The sequence below is a fragment of the Rhinoraja longicauda genome, chromosome 4 (genome assembly GCF_053455715.1).
Source record: "Rhinoraja longicauda isolate Sanriku21f chromosome 4, sRhiLon1.1, whole genome shotgun sequence".
NCBI classification, from domain to species: Eukaryota; Metazoa; Chordata; class Chondrichthyes; order Rajiformes; family Arhynchobatidae; genus Rhinoraja; species Rhinoraja longicauda.
In genome coordinates this window covers 31,563,088-31,581,646 of record NC_135956.1, presented here as the reverse complement: position 1 = coordinate 31,581,646, position 18,559 = coordinate 31,563,088, and positions in this window count along the sequence as shown.

The window sequence follows — 18,559 nt, the reverse complement described above, 5'->3', positions numbered from 1 at the left end:
GGCAACCGGGAGATCCAATAGGTCCAGGTGGACTGAGTGAAGGAGTTCAGCGAAACGATCGCCCAGTGTACATTTGGTCTCGCCGATGTATAAGAGTCCACACCTTAAACAATGGATACAGGTTGGAGGAGGTGCAAGTGAACCTCTGCCTAACCTGAAAGGACTGTTGGGTGTCTTGTTTGGGTCTCACTGTACTGGTTCTCACCTAGCTCATAGCTAACAATGGCCTATTTCCTTTATATCATTACATTTTTGCATATCTTTCATTCATATGTTCTATATCTTTCTACATCACTGTCTATATCTCTCATTTCCCTTTCCCTTGACTCTCAGTCTGAAGAAGGGTCTTGACCTGAAATACCACCTATTCCTTTTCTCCAGAGATGCTGTCTGACCTGCTGAGTTACCCCAGCTTTTTGTGTCTATCTTCGATTTAAACCAGCATCTGCAGATCCTTCCTACACATATCAAAAGATGAATTGCTATTCATTGAAATGACATTGAGCATTAATGAAAGAGTGTTGGCACTGAAATTATGAGTCCTTGTCAGAGGCTTCTATTTCATACCATTAACCACCCTGTCCCTTAATCCCCACCCTGACAGTAGGCCAACTAACCTACAGATCCATAAATCTTTGAGATGTGGGAAGAAATCAGAGCACCTGGAGGAAACTCATGTGGGCACATAGAGAATGTGCAAACTCCTCACAGGCAGCACCTAAGGTTGGGTTCGAATTCGGATCTCTGGTGCTGTGAGGCAGCAGTTCTACCCATTGCACCACTGTGACTTAATTAATTCTTCTTTAATTGTCTTTGTCTTTACATTAATTTCTTTGGCTGAAATGCTTGCACCCATCTTCAGAAGTCCCTTCCCAGCACAGCAGCAATCCTATTGTGGCTACTGAACACCCTCATTGTGATAATCAGTCATTTCTACACCATTTGCTCAGTCTGGTCTCCCTCACCTAAAATTTGCAGTATTCTGTTCTCTTAAGTACTATCCCAACAATATCATAATAACCTTTGATAATATTGCTGACACAAAGAATTTCACATCCTAGCACACTGGACCTAGTTTAGTGATCAACACAAAATAATAATATATTCCTTTATTCGTCCCACACTGGGGAAATTTACAAAATGATGGAGCAACTCAGGGGACAGGCAACATCAGGCAGAGAAGGAATGGGTGACTTTTCGGATCTAGACCCTTCTTCGGTTTAGTGATAGCAGCTTCTGGTGACGATTCCCATGCATTAACTCATCTTTTCTTTCTTTTCTTGTTCTGTACCATCATGTTTTTCCTGGAACCATCCCTTTTGTTCTTCAATCTCGACCCGAAACGTCACCTATCCCTTTTGTCCAGAGATGCTGCCTGTCCGGCTGAGTTACTCCAGCACTTTGTGCCTTTCTTCGGTGTAAACCAGCATCTGCAGTTCCTTCCTCCACATCTCGTTTCTCACTTGATTTCTTCTGCCTTTCACTCAGCCACGCATCTTCCCTTTCCTCTGTTTCCTTCTCCAAATGTCCATTCCACACTCCCTCCAGCTCTCTCTGCTTTGAATTAGCTCCAAGTGACAATTGGCAACAAAAAAGTGATCTTCAACCATGAGTTCAAGATTCAGAAAGCAGGCCCTTCAGCTAGAAAACCTATCATCAAGATTTCCCTTTGAGAGACAAGGAAACTGTCAATGAACAATGATTGAGGATTCTCATGGGACTCCATGGATGATATGCTGGGAGGATTATTAGGTTCACAGAGAAAATCTAGGTGCTGCTGAGAGGGGACGTGGAAGAACTTTATAGAGCAACCTACCTAGGGTGTTTCTATATTTAAAACAAGAAATAGGAATTAAATGAGATAAAGAACAAATCCTTTGTGCTCAGTCTGACACATGCTCTTCATAGAATAGGAGTGACATGTTGAACAGATTTAGCTCGAGTTAAGGACTCGGTGCATCCAGATTTCATCCCCGATTTGATGATTAGGTTTTTTGGACCTACATTGAGATACATTCTGTGTGGGAGGTTGTTGCGGAATGCTGTCTCAGCAAATCTGAGTCCGTTCAATAACACTGAACTCAGCAAATTAGGTTGCCGCTCGGCTCTATGGTTCTGCATTCGCTAAATAAATTTGAACTTGTCTAAAATGTGTTACAACTTCCAACATTTCCGTGCATAAAGTTCATTGACCAAAGTATGAATTTAATTCTGGTCCGGCATTTGCTCCCTAACCTGTTGAATATTTCCGGCAGTTTTTGCAATAATTTTAGTTTTCATTAGAAGCCTTGATGATGCCACCTCATTCAAGATTAAACAAGATGGAAAAGTATTTGCAAAATGTATCAACTTAATGGAAACTTCACTGTAAATATTTTCTCTTGCACCAGTGTGCTTACAATCACTTCATCTATCCACAACTCCTCTTTGTTACAGGTTGTGGCTTCTATTGAGGTAGAAGCAATTGCTCACATATGTGCTCTGACTGAAGACTTGTTTTTAGCTCACATCCTCTGGATTTTGGAGCCTGCAAGAGCACCACAATCTGAATCTGAACTGTGGTATCCAGACCACAGGGAAACTGGGAACAGGGAACAGGGACTACTGACTAAGGATTAAGGGCGGCACGGTAGCGCAGCGGTAGAGTTGCTGCTTTACAGCGAATGCAGCGCCGGAAACAGGTTCGATCCTGACTACGGGTGCTGCACTGTAAGGAGTTTGTACGTTTTCCCCGTGACCTGCGTGGGTTTTCTCCGAGATCTTCGGTTTCCTCCCACACTCCAAAGACGTACAGGTATGTAGGTTAATTGGCTGGGTAAATGTAAAAATTGTCCCTAGTGGGTGTAGGATAGTGTTAATGTGCGGGGATCACTGGGCGGCGCGGACTTGGTGGGCCGAAAAGGCCTGTTTCCGGCTGTATATATATGATATGATATGATATGATATGATGCTGGTGTGGTGTCACAGCAGTGGTTGTCGGGAAGAGGGTAGGAAGTGGAATCACCAGTCATGGGTCATTTTTCCTTGTAATGGTCCAATTGAGTTTCACAACTATCCTTATGTTGATAACCGTAGCATCTTTGGCCCAGGGTGAGATATTTCTCATCCTGTTTATGATTCTAAACATGCTGATAACAGGACTTAGTGCAAATGTGGTCAGGATGTGAATGTCAGGAGTGGTGCAATGAAGTAGGCTTGAAATGTTGAGTGACTTCCTGGCCTGGATGTATCAGTCAATCGCATGCCACACTGCAACCAAGATGCTTGGCACAGTGCCCTTCTGCACTTGTCCTGGACATCTCCCACTATTTGAAAATAGAATACCGCAGATGCAAATTAAACCAGAAACGACATTATTGTAGTTGCTAACTTGTAATGGCTACTCTTTAAATGTTATTATATTCTAAATGATAAACTTATGTGCAAAGGTCAAACAGTTGCTGAAAGTCTAAAATTGTAAATTTTCTAAGAGTGGGATCTTTAGTTCAGTTTAGTTTAGTTGTAGATTAGTTTATTGTCATGCAAAAAGTTTTTTGTTGTGTGCTATGCAGTCAGTGGAAAGACTATACATGATTACAATCAAGCCGTCCACCGTGTACAGGTACAGGATAAAGGGAATACCAGTTACTCAGGGTTAGTGTTATTTCAGGCTGATTTACTTGAAGAGCATTTATCTTTACCTGACTTAGCCCATGTTCAAGGTACGGTTCTACCTTGGCAGTGCCTGTTCCATGGCTGCCAGATCTGCATGTTCATGTTAGCCATCTCTGGGTCTGATGATTAAATACACACAGTATTGTTCTGCATTTTGTTTTCTGCACAATGTTTATTACTCTGCTACAGTGAACAGCTTGTGAAGCATTAAACCTCTTGGATGAGCAAATCTTTGTCCTGGGGCCAGATGTGGAATGCTAATGTATCAAAAATCGCTGTTAGTGAACTAAAACAATCACTTTCTATCCAAGCTGCAAGTTGATCCCTGTGAAATAATAACAATAGGTAAAGATGGGAAAGAACTCGAGGTTTATCAAGTTAATTTGATCCCATGCATGTTCCTGATTGATCCAGTCCAATTCCAGATGGGTTTCCAGGTAATACCCCCAAAGTCAGGCTGAAACCAGGAAAAGAGAGGGTGCGCCACAACTACAGGGCCCTCATGAAGCAGAAATCCTTTGCTGCTGAATTTTGATGTCTTGACTTTCTTTTATGAATTCATTCTCAGGATTTGGAAAATCCATCACTTATTGACCATCCCAGCTATTGTCCTCTTAAACTCCTCTGGTCCAGTGAAAAGAAGAAACCATAATAAATCTATATGATGTTCATAAGGATGTGTGTGACTCGATGGGTACTTGGTGATCCCCAGTCTTGTTCCCATTGTCTGTCAAAATGTTATGGTTTGGGAGGATGTACAGCCGAAGCCTTGATGAGGCACTGCAGTGATGTAGTGTGCTGCCAATATTGTGCGTTATGGTGGGGGGTAAGTACAGCGAATAATGTCTGGCACAAGAAGTAGCGATTTGTGAAAATAAAAGTTACTAATCATACCTAGCTGTTTGTGAACTGCAGGAGATTGTGGTGAAAGACAACTCCCACTGACAGTCATTTTGTTTAGTTTAGTTTAGTGATACAGTGCGGAAACAGGCCCTTTGGCCCACCGAGTCCGCGCCGACCAGCGATCCCCACACACTAACACTATCCTACACCCACTAGGGACAATTTTTTACACATACACAAAGCCAATTAACCTACAAACCTGTACCTCTTTGGAGTGTGGGAGGAAACCGAAGATCAGGGAGAAATCCCACGCGGTCATGGGGAGAACGTACAAACTCCGGACAGACAGCTCCCGTAGTCGAGATCGAACCCGGATCTCCGGCACTGCAAGCGTTGTAAGGCAGCAACTCTACCGCTGCTCCACCATGCCACCCTGTGCCATCTTATTTATCATGAAGAGATATTTTCTCAGGATCAGTTGCATTCCCAGGACAGCCCTGTTGGGCAAAGTGGTTCATTCTGAATATGTCTCTGGTGAGAGTTTGAGAGGTTCGTTAGGCAGAAAGGTTGTAGATGGTGGTCATAGAGTCATACATCGTGGAACAGGCCCTTCAGTCCAACTTGCCCACACCGATCAACATGCCCCATCTGCATTAGTCCCACCTGCCTGCATTTGGCCCATATCCCTCTAAAAATATCCTATCCATGTACCTGTCAAAATGTTTTTTAAACATTGTGATGGTACCTGGTTCAACTAGTTCCTCCGGCAGCTCATTCTGTGGTATCACTGGTCATTGCCAAACTTGCACATCTTTGTCAATTAAGTGGCTCATCAGATTGAACCTCACTGCTGTATCTCAACCATTAGCACACTGCAGTTTCCTCCGTTGCGCATTCTACACTGAGCTACTATCTTTACTCCATCACGTCCAGCTCTCATGTGCCTGTTGTGTTAAGGTACAGAAAGTTCTATCACTCTTGTGTTTCAGTGATAACACATTTATATAAAATAAAATTCAGATGTGCAGTTTTGTTTTCCTGGTGGATCTTTTGGGAAACCCAGTAAAAGTTCTGATACACTGCACTCACAGAGATCATGGTGTTTTATTTTCTCTGGGTCAATCAAGCATCCATCACACAAAGATAATGGAGTGAAATTTCAGTCTCTAAAAACATTGGATTGCTTTATAAATTGAACAGGAACATTGTTCATCATATAATATTTCTTAATGCAACTGTGCAAATATGTTTTTTATGTGCAGAAGCAAAACAAATTCAGAATATGTTGATATTGGAACTGATATTTTTATAGTAATTTAGTGAAGATATTTGGAGTAAAATACTTTATTACCAAGTTTTAGAAAGGACTTTCTCAACTATTTATACATTCAAAAGTAATGTTAACATAAATTTGCAAATTTTTAAAAATATTGCTGATGTTGTTTGTACTGCATTTTCCATGTGACATATAAAATACCTGTTACATTATACTTTGACAAGGATCAGTTTAGTTTTCACTAACAACTGTTTGCAGTATTTGTTACAAGCCTAGATTTTCAAAATGAGATATTTGTTGCATTTGCATTCATTTCATATGTTGCCAGATTCTCCTGCCTCTGATACTTTTTCAGAATGTATTTTGTTGTAAGTTACAAACTTGAGCAATGCTAATGCCGAACGGCACATAATTCATTTGAGCTGCTGTTCCCAACTGAGTTACCATGGCTCAACACACAGGAGCTACAAAGAGGATCACACATGCTCTGATGTAATGTGCAAAGTATTGAGCAGATATCTGGTATTGCACACAGAAGATATGGAGGATTGAAATCTAACAGAAAATCTCTGCACGTTTTCTTAGGTTTGACCATTTGCCTTCCATCAGGTAGGTGGATGATGATGTACATAAAAGCAAGAAATAAATTTGATAAAATAGAATCAATATTTTAAAGAGAGGACATGGTATCCTTAAATGACACATTAACAGTAGGGCGGTACGTGAAAGACTGCAGAGATCATTAAAAACCTGTGAAGGTTCATGTGACTGAATTGGGTTGGATAATAATGCATATGATCTGTGCCAACAAATACAAACAATAAACACAAAGGTACACACTCTGTCTATATTATTTACAATGGGAGCAATTATTTACATTGAAAAAGCACATGTAAGAAAATGTTCACCTGATCTTTTAAGGCATAATCCCCATATCATGTCATCCCTTTCTCCTCTTTCATCCACCAAATATGCAATCTCCTGAGAGATTGCAAAATATTCAAGGGAGACTTTAACAGTCTGGAATCTAATGCTACGGATAACCAGTGCCAACAACAACAAAGAGATGATAGTTGACTTCAGGAAAGGAAAGCTGAGGATCCATGAACCTGACTTCATCAAAGGTACAGTGGTGGAGAGAGTCAACAGACCTGTCTTGGACCTGCATATCTCTGAAGATCTGTCCTAGGTCCAGCACATTGATGTAATCATAAAGAAAGCTCATCAATGCCGTTACTTCCTTAGAAGATTGAGGAATTTGGTATGTCGCGAATACTCAATCGTACTGCAGTTGTACGGCAGAGAGCATACTGACTGGTTGCATCATGGCCTGGTATAGTAAACCTGACTCCCAGGAACGAAGGAACAATGGTAGACATTGTCTGATCCATCACGGGTCTTGGCCTCCCCACTAACAAAGGGATCAAGAAGAGGCACCATCTCAAAAAGACAGCCATTATCAAAGGCTCACACCATCTCATTTTGCTACTATCGCCCAGAAGAAGGTATTGGAGCCTAAAGACCTTGACCGGCAGGTTCAGGAATAGCTTCCTTGCAGCAGCCATCAGGCTCTTGAACACTGAACAACACTAAGTATTACCTCAATTATTATGATCTTCTATGGACTGTTTTTGGTTGTCCTACAGACTTTGTTTTCTGCACTTTAATGATTGCATAGTGTTACTGTCATTACTTTATTGTATCATTGGCTATCATATTTACATGAGTGTTATTGTGATAATGGGCCTGTTAAGCAGTCGCCAATAAGAATTTCATTGTTCTGTTGATGGTACATATGACAATTAAACACTTGACTTTTTATCTTCTTTGAAGAAGCAATATAGTTTGTCACTTTCAAAAATCATCCAGACCCTTTTGAATCATGTTTTGGTTCATTATACTACCAGTCGGAAACCAGGATATTGAACTGAATTATATTCTGACAGGATTTGCTCTTAAAAGGAGAACATTTAAAATTTTAAAAATACAAAAATAATACATTTAAAATGTAAAACTAGGCCAAGGTACAAAATGAGAGTTAGACACAAAAAGCTAGAGTAACTCAGCAGGTCAGACAACATCTCTGGAGAAAAGGAATAGGTGATGTTCGGGTCAAGACTGGTCCAACCCGAAACGTTACCTATTCCTTTTCTCTAGGGATGCTGTCTGACTCAAAACGCTGGAGTAACTCAGTGGGACAGGCAGCATCCCTGGAGAGAAGGAATGGGTGATGTTTCGGGTTGAGACCTTTCTTCAGTCCCATTCCTTCTCTGCAGGGATGCTGCCTGTCCTGCTGAGATACTCCAGCATTTTGTGTCTACCTTCAATTTAAACCAGCATCTGCAGCTCTTTCCTACGCATGCTGTCTGACCCGCTAAATTACTCCAGCTTTTTGTGTCTATCTTCTAGCATCTGTTGTGCCTTCTTATACAAAATTGGGAGAAATTATTTGAAAGGAATAGAAAAGTTAAGGGCTGAAACATTAACTATAGACCATAGACAATAGACAATAGACAATAGGTGCAGGAGTAGGCCATTCAGCCCTTTGAGCCAGCACCGCCATTCAATGCGATCATGGCTGATCACTCTCAATCAGTACCCCGTTCCTGCCTTCTCCCCATACCCCCTCACTCCGCTATCCTTAAGAGCTCTATCCAGCTCTCTCTTGAAAGCATCCAACGAACTGGCCTCCACTGCCTTCTGAGGCAGAGAATTCCACACCTTCACCACTCTGACTGAAAAAGTTCTTCCTCATCTCCGTTCTAAATCAGTTCCCAAACACTCAAGTACTAATCTAAAACAATTCCTAATTTGGAAAGATTAGAAATATTTTCAGTTATGCAATAGTTTTAAACATCATATAATTTTTTTACATTATTTTACAACATATGGGAAATATCTATAATACTTTCATTACCTTGCATTACAGTATCAATTGCATCATTGTAGCACCATCTCATTTTACTCATTCTTAGGATGTTGGCAAGTCAAGTGTATATTGCCCAGTACTAGTTATTCTGTAAAGATAGGCTGCTTACTACGCATCTCCATAGTACAGTTAAGAATCAAACACAAGTCACATACATGCCAGACTCCCAAAGGACATTTGGGCATTTATGAAAGTCTAACAGATTTCTAAAATTAGTGTGTAAACTAATCTTGAAATGACTAACCAAGGGAATGTTTTTAATCATTCCCTTGGTTAGTCATTTCATGATTCCAGATTACTAGTCCAGTGAAACAACAGTTAGGCTTTCAGTCCTTTTTCACCGTATGCATTGATACATAACTCATGAAATCTTATGTGACATTTAGGCAGTTACGTAAAGACATACCTCATGCTCATTGTTGGTGGTATTGAGTTTTCTTTTTGCCATTCAACAGCAACTTGGTTCACTGTCAATTTTAGAATAAAAACGCTTCTGTGTTCCATACAGACAATATAACCAATCCTTGAACTCAAACATTATTTGAAAAGTTTGATTTTCTCATTTTGAATGTTTACAAAGTTTTGCCAATTACTAAAACTAATAAGAAGTAACTAAAATCACTGAGTTGTGGCCACCTAACAATATTTTACAAGGAAGAGGGATGAGATGTTTCTCCTGTTTCTCAGAACTCAGGCATGTGAATGAAAATGCAATGTTCTACTCAGTTGCACTAATATAAGCATTTCACTTTCAGAGCTTGTTACAGATTTCTCCACAATCTTCCTTTCCTATCAGATTACAGAATCTTCAACCTTTTATTCTCCATTTACCGCTGCTAATCTTTGTTGCTATCTCCAGTCTTCCCTCTGCAACATGACTATCATCTGTCAATTAACCCTTCCTCTGTATCTACATATCTCTTGCCAGATCTCTCTCCCCCCCCTTCCTTCCTCCCCTGCACCTCTTTATACTGGCTACTTCCCCTCTTCACTTTCAATCCAGGCGAAGGATCTCAGCCAAAATGTCAACTGTCTATCACCCTCCACAGATACTGCCTGACCAGCTGATTTCCTTCTTGTTTGCTACAGAGGGGGAGTCGTAGAGTAGGAGGGCAGGAGAAATCACAGAGGGGGAGTTGTAGAGTAGGAGGCAGTCTGAAGAAGGGTCTCGACCCGAAACGTCGCCCATTCCTTCTCTCCCGGGATGCTGCCTGACCTGCTGAGTTACTCCAGCATTTTGTGAATAAATACCTTGTTTGCTACAGATATCATATCTGTGGTTCCTCATGCAGCTGCACACGAGAAGTTTTTGTTTTGAGAATATTGCTTATATATTATGTCTTCAGACTGTACATCTTATTTGCTGCACTATTGGCAAAATAAAATAACTGCTTAAAACAAGTGGCACAATGGCATAGCAGTAGAGCTGCTGCCTCGCAGTGCCAGAGACCCGGGTTTGATCCTGACTATGGCTGCTGTCTGCATGGAGTTTGTATGTTCTCCCTGGGATCACGTGGGTTTTCCCCGGGTGCTCCAATTTCCTCCCACATTCCAAAGACGTGCAAGTTTGTAGGTTCATTGGCTTCTGTAAATTATCCCTAGTGTGCAGGATTGAACTAGTGTATGGGTGATCGCTGATTGGCATGAACTCATTGGGCCAAAATGCCTGTTTCCACGCTGTAGCAATAAACTAAAAGTAGAACTAAATTCAAAAATAAACTAAACTAAAACACAAAGTGTTGGATGAACTCACCTGGTTAGGCAGCATCTATGGAGGGAAATGAACAGTCGAGTCTGAATAATGGTTTCAACCCAAAACTTTGCCTGTCCATTCCCTCCACAGATGCTGCCTGACCCATTGAGTTCCTCCAGGACTTGGTGTTTTGCTCAGGTTTCCAGCATCTGCAGTTCCTTGTGCCTCTGATATAACTTTGCATGTAGGTTATTCTCATCACTTCTCATTACAAAAAGAGCTGGACCATTCAAAATAATATTGACAGAGGTTGATACAGACAGTCAGCATTTAACAGTGATGTTGTACCATTTATCATTTTACACTGTTCCCATTTTCACCTATGAGCAGCTACTTTGTCCTTGATTTTGTTGTGCAAACAGAGAGAGGTGCAGGGCGATGCTGCTGAGTTATAATCCTGGCAAAGTCGCTGCTTAAAATTCTGATTGAACCAATTGTTAACACAAAAAAATTATTGATGAAGTAATTCCAATCAGATATGCAAAATAGCAATTTTTGGAGAGTCTTGTCACGAAAATGTGGCAAGTAAAGAATTACTTAACTTAATTATTAATTCTTCTGAAATCAATTGATGATCAACATATTTTACATTTTACCATTTATAATTCTGTTGCAGTAACTTCTTACCGTCAGTTATACCAGATGCAATAACTTGATATATTTGATTAAATTATTAATCAGATGTCATTCCTTCTTTTAACAAATGGGACTGATATCATGGGAGTTATGCTTCACATAGAGTTTGAAAGACATATTTTGCTGAAAAGGATAAAGATGCTCATGAGAATGCCCAAGCATTTTTGTTTTGTAGGTCACTTTGATGCAAACATTTATACCACATACACCCAGGAGACAAATTTGTAAATACAATTGCCGTATAATTCGCTTCTGGTCTTACAAAATCTCTGTCAACAATTTGCATTTGAGCAAGGCTGAATTTGTCATGATAGGGAAAGGACATGGCCTATGGTGGAAATGAATGATGTTGTGAGTCTCATAGCTCATGTTGGTTCAGGTAATGTGCTTGTAAACCTAGGATGGGAGTTCTTTTCCTCACTGAATAAACATGTAAGAGATGTTTTTAAAATTAAGTAAATTTTCATATTTCTGCAGAACAATCATCATATTCCTGGCAGAGACCCCATTGTTGGCTGTGGGTAAAGAAGCTACCATGCTTCTAACTGCAAGGTGGAAGTAGCCATGGTAAAATTCCAGAATCATTTAATTTGTCTAATAACCTTTCAATGAAAATAGAACAAATGTTAGGATAAACATGGGTTTGGAATGGAAGCATACACCAGAATCACAGAAACAGAACTCAGCATTACCTTAATGCAGAAACAAAGAACTGCAGATGTAGGTTTATACCAAAGAAAGACACAAAGTGCTGGAGTAATTCAGCGGGTCAGGCAGCATCTCTGGAAGGAAAGGATGGGTGACGTTTTGGGTCAGGTCCCTTCTTCAGACTGAAAGTAGTGGGTGGGGGGGGAAGGTGGTGAAGAGCTGGAGGCGAGAAAAGACCAGGACCAATCTCAGGCAGGGAGGTGCCCTGGTAGGCCCAATGTTGTCTAGAGAAGGTGTGGTATCAAGAGGGATATAATGTGGTGACCTGTGGAACTAACTAGGATGTAGTTTACTAGTATCCTAGTAGTAGGATAGTATTTGTGGAAATTACTTAAAATTAGAGAATTCAACTTTCATACCACCAGCTACCAAAGTGAAATATGAGGTTCTATTCATCTAATTTGAGTGTGGGCTCACCCTGGCAATGGAGGAGGCCCAGGACAGAAAGGTCAGAATGGAAATGGGAAGAGGATTTGAAATGGCTGGCAAATGGGAGATCCTGTAGGCTGTCTAATCCGCTGAGTTACACCAGCACTTTGTGTCTATCTTTAGAGGTTACCTTGATTGGTTCAATTGCTTTCAATACGCAAGGCTCCGCCTGGTAAAAACACCATTCAGTGAATATGGTTTGCATGTTTGATGGAATCAGAAGATTGCCGCTTTGTTCTTTCGTATGAAGAGCTAATATCCCGTAAATCTGCAGGTGTCAGTTATTAAGTAAATAATAATGACTGATTCCCTAGAGTTGATAGTAGGTAGTAGTTCTTTGACCTTGAATGAGATGACCTGATATCTGTAATTAATATACAATGAAGTCAGCAAAAATCCAATGCACTTTAGATTGCATGGGATCCAAGGTAAGATAGCTGAATGGATAGAAAATTGGCTTCATGGAAGGAATCAGAGGGTGATGGTGGAAGGTTGCTTCTCGGAATGGAGGCCCATACTAGTGTTGTGCCTCAGGGTTCGGTGCTGGGCCCATTACTGTTTGTCATCTATGTCAAAGATTTGGATGAGAACATTCATGGCAAGATAAGCAAGTTTGCTGATGATACAAAAGTGGGTGGTTTTGCAGATAGTGAAGATGATTGTGAAAAATTGCAGCAGGATCTTGATCGATTGGCCAGGTGGACTGAGGAATGGTTGATTGAATTTAATACAGAAAAATGTGAGGTGTTGCATTTTGGGAAGTCTAACATGGACAGGACCTACACATTGAATGGTAGGGCTCTGGGGAGTGTTGTAGAGCAGAGGGATCCAGGAGAGCAGATGCATGGTTCCTTGAAGGTCGAGTCATAGGTAGATAGGGTGGACAAAAAGGCTTTTGGCACATTGGCCTTCATCATTGAGTATAGAAGTCGGGAGGTCATGTTGCAGTTGTTTAAGATGCTGGTGAGGCCGCATTTAGAGTATTGTGTTCAGATCTGGGCACAATGTTATAGGAATGATGTTGTCAAGCTAGAATGGGTACAGAGAAGATTTGTGAGGATGTTGCCAGGACCAGAGGATCTCAGCTATAGGGAGAGGTTGAGTAAGCTTGGACTCTATTCCATGGGGCGCAGGAGGATGAGGGGTGATCTTATAGAGGTGTATAAAATCATGAGAGGAACAGATTGAGTAGATGCACCGAGTCTCTTGCTCAGAGTAGGTGAATCGAGGACCAAAGGACATAGGTTTAAGGTGAAGGAGAAAAGATTTAACAGGAATCTGAGGGGTAACCTTTTCACACAAAGGGTGGTGGGTGTATGGAATAAGCTGCCAGAGGAGGTAGTTGAGGTAGGGACTATCCCAAAATTTAAGAAACAGTTGGACAGGTACATGGATAGCACAGATTTGGAGGGATATGGACAAAATGTGGCTAGGTGGGACTTGTGTAGCTGGGACATGCTGGCCAAAGTACCTGTTTCCACACTGTATGACTCTATGACTATCACTCGATGACACTCTCCAGAGCAACTCCGAGCATGATACAGTCTGTGGGACTTAACACTAAACTCAACAGTTTCAGATAACAAACGCTTCCAGTTTGTAATGGGGTGGGCCAATTTTGATGGAAGGCTACCAGCCTTTCACATTAACCCTTTCATCTCTCTCCTTGCATGTGCTTAACCAGCTGAATATTTCCAGCATTCTCTTTTATTTAAGACTAGTTGGGAAATGCAATGTACTGTATTTCACAGTTCCAGCACCTTTTCTTTCCTTTCATCCCTATCCTATTCATCTCCCTTTATTTATATCTCCTCCAAACATTTCTTCAATTAATAGCTTTCACCATCCTCTCTCAGGCAACATCATCACCACTTCTGTCATTCATTTTCTCTTGGTCTCCATCATACTGCAGATATTCATATTGTTCTCTTTTCCCTTCCCCCTTCTGAACACCTCAAAACAAACCTCTATTCAAAGAACTGTATGCACTGGTTTATTAAAAAAAGACACAAAGTTTTAGAGTAACAGCAGTTCAGGCAGAATTTCTGAAGAACATGCATAGGCGACTTTTCGGGTCAGGACCCTTAAAAGTCTGATTGTTAACTTCTCATAGTTTTCATGTAACATCACATGAAATGTCCACTAATTTTCTCTCTGCAGTTGCTGCCTGATCTGCAGCATATTTCCAGCATTTTTTGTTTGCAAATGAATGTTTAAATATAGTTGACCTGCTGTAGCATTGTTAACATCCAAAACCTGAGCTAATTTAACTAAGCAAACTTGCATTTGTAATGCATTATTTCAGATGGTTAACTTAACGCAAGCTATTTACCTGGATAGACAAGGATTGCCTTTAAACTCTCCGTCTTCGCAAACACTGTTTATATTCTTAAGTACCAGATCAAAATTATTTACATCCAGCCTTGCCTGACACGACTCCACACTCAACAGCAACCAGTAGAATTATGTGGATTATTATGTGGGTTGAGTCTGAGAGAGTGGTGAGTCTGTGGAATTCTCTGCCACAGAAGGTAGTTGAGGCCAGTTCATTGGCTATATTTAAGAGGGAGTTAGATGTGGCCCTTTTTGCTAAAGGGATCAGGGGGTATGGAGAGAAGGCAGGTACAGGTTGCTGAGCTGGATGATCAGCCATGATCATATTGAATGGCGGTGCAGGCTCGAAGGGCCGAATGGCCTACTCCTGCACCTATTTTCTATGTTTCTATGTTTCTAAGACATCTGAATACAGCAAGGACCTTTGGCAGGAATCAGAGAATCAGGCCAATGGAAAATAAACTCGGTTCTTTAATCGCTCTTCATAGATCAGATCTTTTTCTTACAGTTGAAACAAATCAGGCTCTCAAAGTCATTAATTTCCTACATATGGTTATCTGCCTTTGTACATAAACTCTATTTACACCAGGGATGATTATTCTGCATCTGTCAAATGTGAATTTATACAAAATACTGTAAATTAGAATTAAACTTTCGATGTGATGGCCTTTTTTTCAAAATGAATGCCAGAGCAGCTGAACGCTGATCAGCACAGTGCAGGAATCTGTATTCCAATTACAGAATGTTTTCTGTGCACAAGGGTCATTTCTATGTATGATTTTCAACCACGAGTTTCTAAAATCATCCTTACCATATTTTCAATTCACAAAGAATAACCATTTTAATTTTAAAAATGGACTTACTTTAAAAACATTAAATTTCATGTCTTTATTTTAACATTGCAACAATATATTTACAAACTAATATTGACTAAATCATGTCTTTTTTTATCACTGCTGATTTGGTGGATGTCTACCTTGTACTGTAAAGTATACTAGGAAACTCAAATTACAATCCCAGAGTTTTACTGCTTAAATGTGACTGACCAAGATCTGCAAACGTCTGCAGATGACAGAAATTTAATCCAAGCAAACTATGTTCAGAGCATAAAAAATAATGGTTATTTTAACTTTGGAAATGAAGATTTCTTGAAGCACTACTCAGATCATCAAGTACTGGTCAGCCACTAATTCATATTAAGATAGCTTGAGCAACAGCAATTTATCTTAAATGGACATTTTGATGTACAAACTCAAAGGATCACAGAGAATAAAGCACTTCTGTTTTTTCACCGTTATAAGATTTCAAATATCTTATTACAAAATGTGGATCCTGGTCGTTTTATTTCAAAGCATAAAAAGTCAGCTGTTTGCTCGTCAATCTAATAAAATTGTGTTGTTCATGTTGATATAATAAAACTTTTAATTACAAAATGTTTAAAATATTTGCATTAATTGATGAATTGGTGAAAACGTATATTCTTTGACTCTTAATTATGAACAGCGTTGCTAATTGTGTTTGTTAATTGTTGACTGTGTTAATGCTTGATAGGATTAATGTAAATTCTGTGACTTTATAAATACCTTGCAGGCTGGGTGAAAGAGAGGAGACTAACTCAATCACTTTTCAAAGACCTACTACAGATTCAATCGGCCAAATTACCTCTGTTTGTGCCATAATAATCCTATGATTATATGTAAAGACCCTTCTTGCACAAAGGTGTGTGAAGATGATGAAATAAAAATGGAACATGCTGGTAATATTTAGCAGCTCAGACAGCATCTGTGGAAAGAAAAACAAAGTTATTGTTTCAAGTTGATCACTGTTCATTATTAATGGAATGAGAGACATATCCATTTTTAATTTGGTAAAGAGGCAGAGGAAGGAGGACAAAGGGAAAGATTATGATAATGTGTAAGACTGAACTTGTAATCATGAAAGACAAAAGTAAGTGACAATCAGACAAGTAAAACATTAAAATATATGTTTGAGGACAATGAGAGATAGCAGAATCATTACCAAGAGATTCTGCCTGATAAAATAGAGGCAGCAATTATTGCCTCCAATTATTTAACACAGATATTTAATCACACGACGTGTCGTGTTCTTTGAGGTATTTTGTGTTTAAAGTGGCTGCTGTAGAGGTTACAATGGGAGTGGATTGGTAAAGTAAAGTAGCACATAACAAAAAGCGTAGGATGGTGCTAATGGATTAAAAGGTGTGCCTCAAAAGATGTACAATCTCCATTTGATCTTCGCAAAATAGAAATTGCATTATGAGCAGGTTTGTATCTCTTACATCTAGTTCAACATGGATAGAAGGGGATGTTGAGGGTTAATTGTTGACTAAACCAAGAAATGGTCACTTTGCACCATGAGAGTGAATCTTTGAATAGAATATCCCATCACAGGAGAGATTCTGTTCCATGTCAGTGTACCCCATGTCATTCAATCCCTCATAGAGCCTGCCCCTTTACAGGCATCCAGTTTGTTCTCTCCACCTCTCCCTCTTCACTGCCACTGATTGGTTTTGTTCTTAATCCTGATGAAAAGTAATAGACCCGAAAGAATGACTCTGTTTCTCTCTCCAAAGTTGCCTGGCCTAGTGATTATTTCCAGCATGCTCTGGTTTCATTTCAGGGTTGGATGGTGGAGTCAAGCTGAGGCTGTTAGACATAGTGGAGGAGAACCCGATGAGCGGGAAGCCTGGTGGGAAGGAAAATGTAAGAAAGGATGTATGGAACGAACTGCTGGAGGAGGTAGTTGAGGCAACGTTTAAGAAGCAATTGGACAGGTAAATGGATAGGACAGGGTTAGAGCGATATGGGCCAACACAGGCAGATGTGACTAGTGTAGATGTTGCATGTTGGTCGGTGTGAGAAAGTTGGGCCGAAGGGCCTGTTTCCACACAGTATGACTCTACAAGTGGAACACATTCATCGATCTGGAAATGTGGAAGAACAGTGGACCTTGAGAAGGGGGTGAAAGTCGAAGTGTGTGAAATAGCACTGACATTGCCTAGCAGACTGTTCAGCCATTTGGAACCCAGCATTTTATGTTCTTGATAGTTGGTCAGAAGATCCAGCTCTAAATGATTAATTTTATGCCTTGATATACTAAAAGTTCCTAAACTGTTGTTGAACCTACGGATCTCTTTAGTTTGCTTATGCGCGTAGTCAACAAGCGAAGCTGGCGTTTAAAAAGAAAAAGTTATTTCGTTGAAATCATTTGTCCATCCTATCGGTATTTATTACACTGGATTCAAATATCCATTTGCTGATTTGCTGATTGCATTATCTAAAGACTCAAACTCATTTTGTACTTAACAGACCCGTGTCGGATTATCAAGAATGTGATTTTCAAAATGTCATTGTAAACTGTTTGGCACAGATCATAAACTTCCGCTTTTTATTTCCCATAACGTGTCAGCCTTTCTGATTGGCTATTAATAAAGATAATTAGCAGATTTTTGACTGGTTGGATGCCTGAAAGTGTATTGTAGCAGCGTTAACAATACAATGGGTAGGATTAAAATGGAACTGGGTGAAAAAGAAGAATTATATCATGACATGCAACCATAATGACAGCAACCGCGGTAATCTCTCAATTAATTCTATCTGTAAACGCAGACCCATGGCAAATCATATATCTTTCATAGTATGCGGCATACTGTGTAATCATAATCAATTATAAAACAGATAAAACATCGAATAATCTAAACTTATTTATCTTACCCTCCCACTCCAAATGACCCGATCTCAGGAGAATCTGTAGTATAAGAAAATAACTGCAGATGCTGGTACAAATCGATTTATTCACAAAATGCTGGAGTAACTCAGCAGGTCAGGCAGCATCTCGGGAGAGAAGGAATGGGTGACGTTTCGGTCTGAAGAAGGGTCTCGACCCGAAACGTCACCCATTCCTTCTCTCCCGAGATGCTGCCTGACCTGCTGAGTTACTCCAGCATTTTGTGAATAAATCGATCAGGAGAATCTGT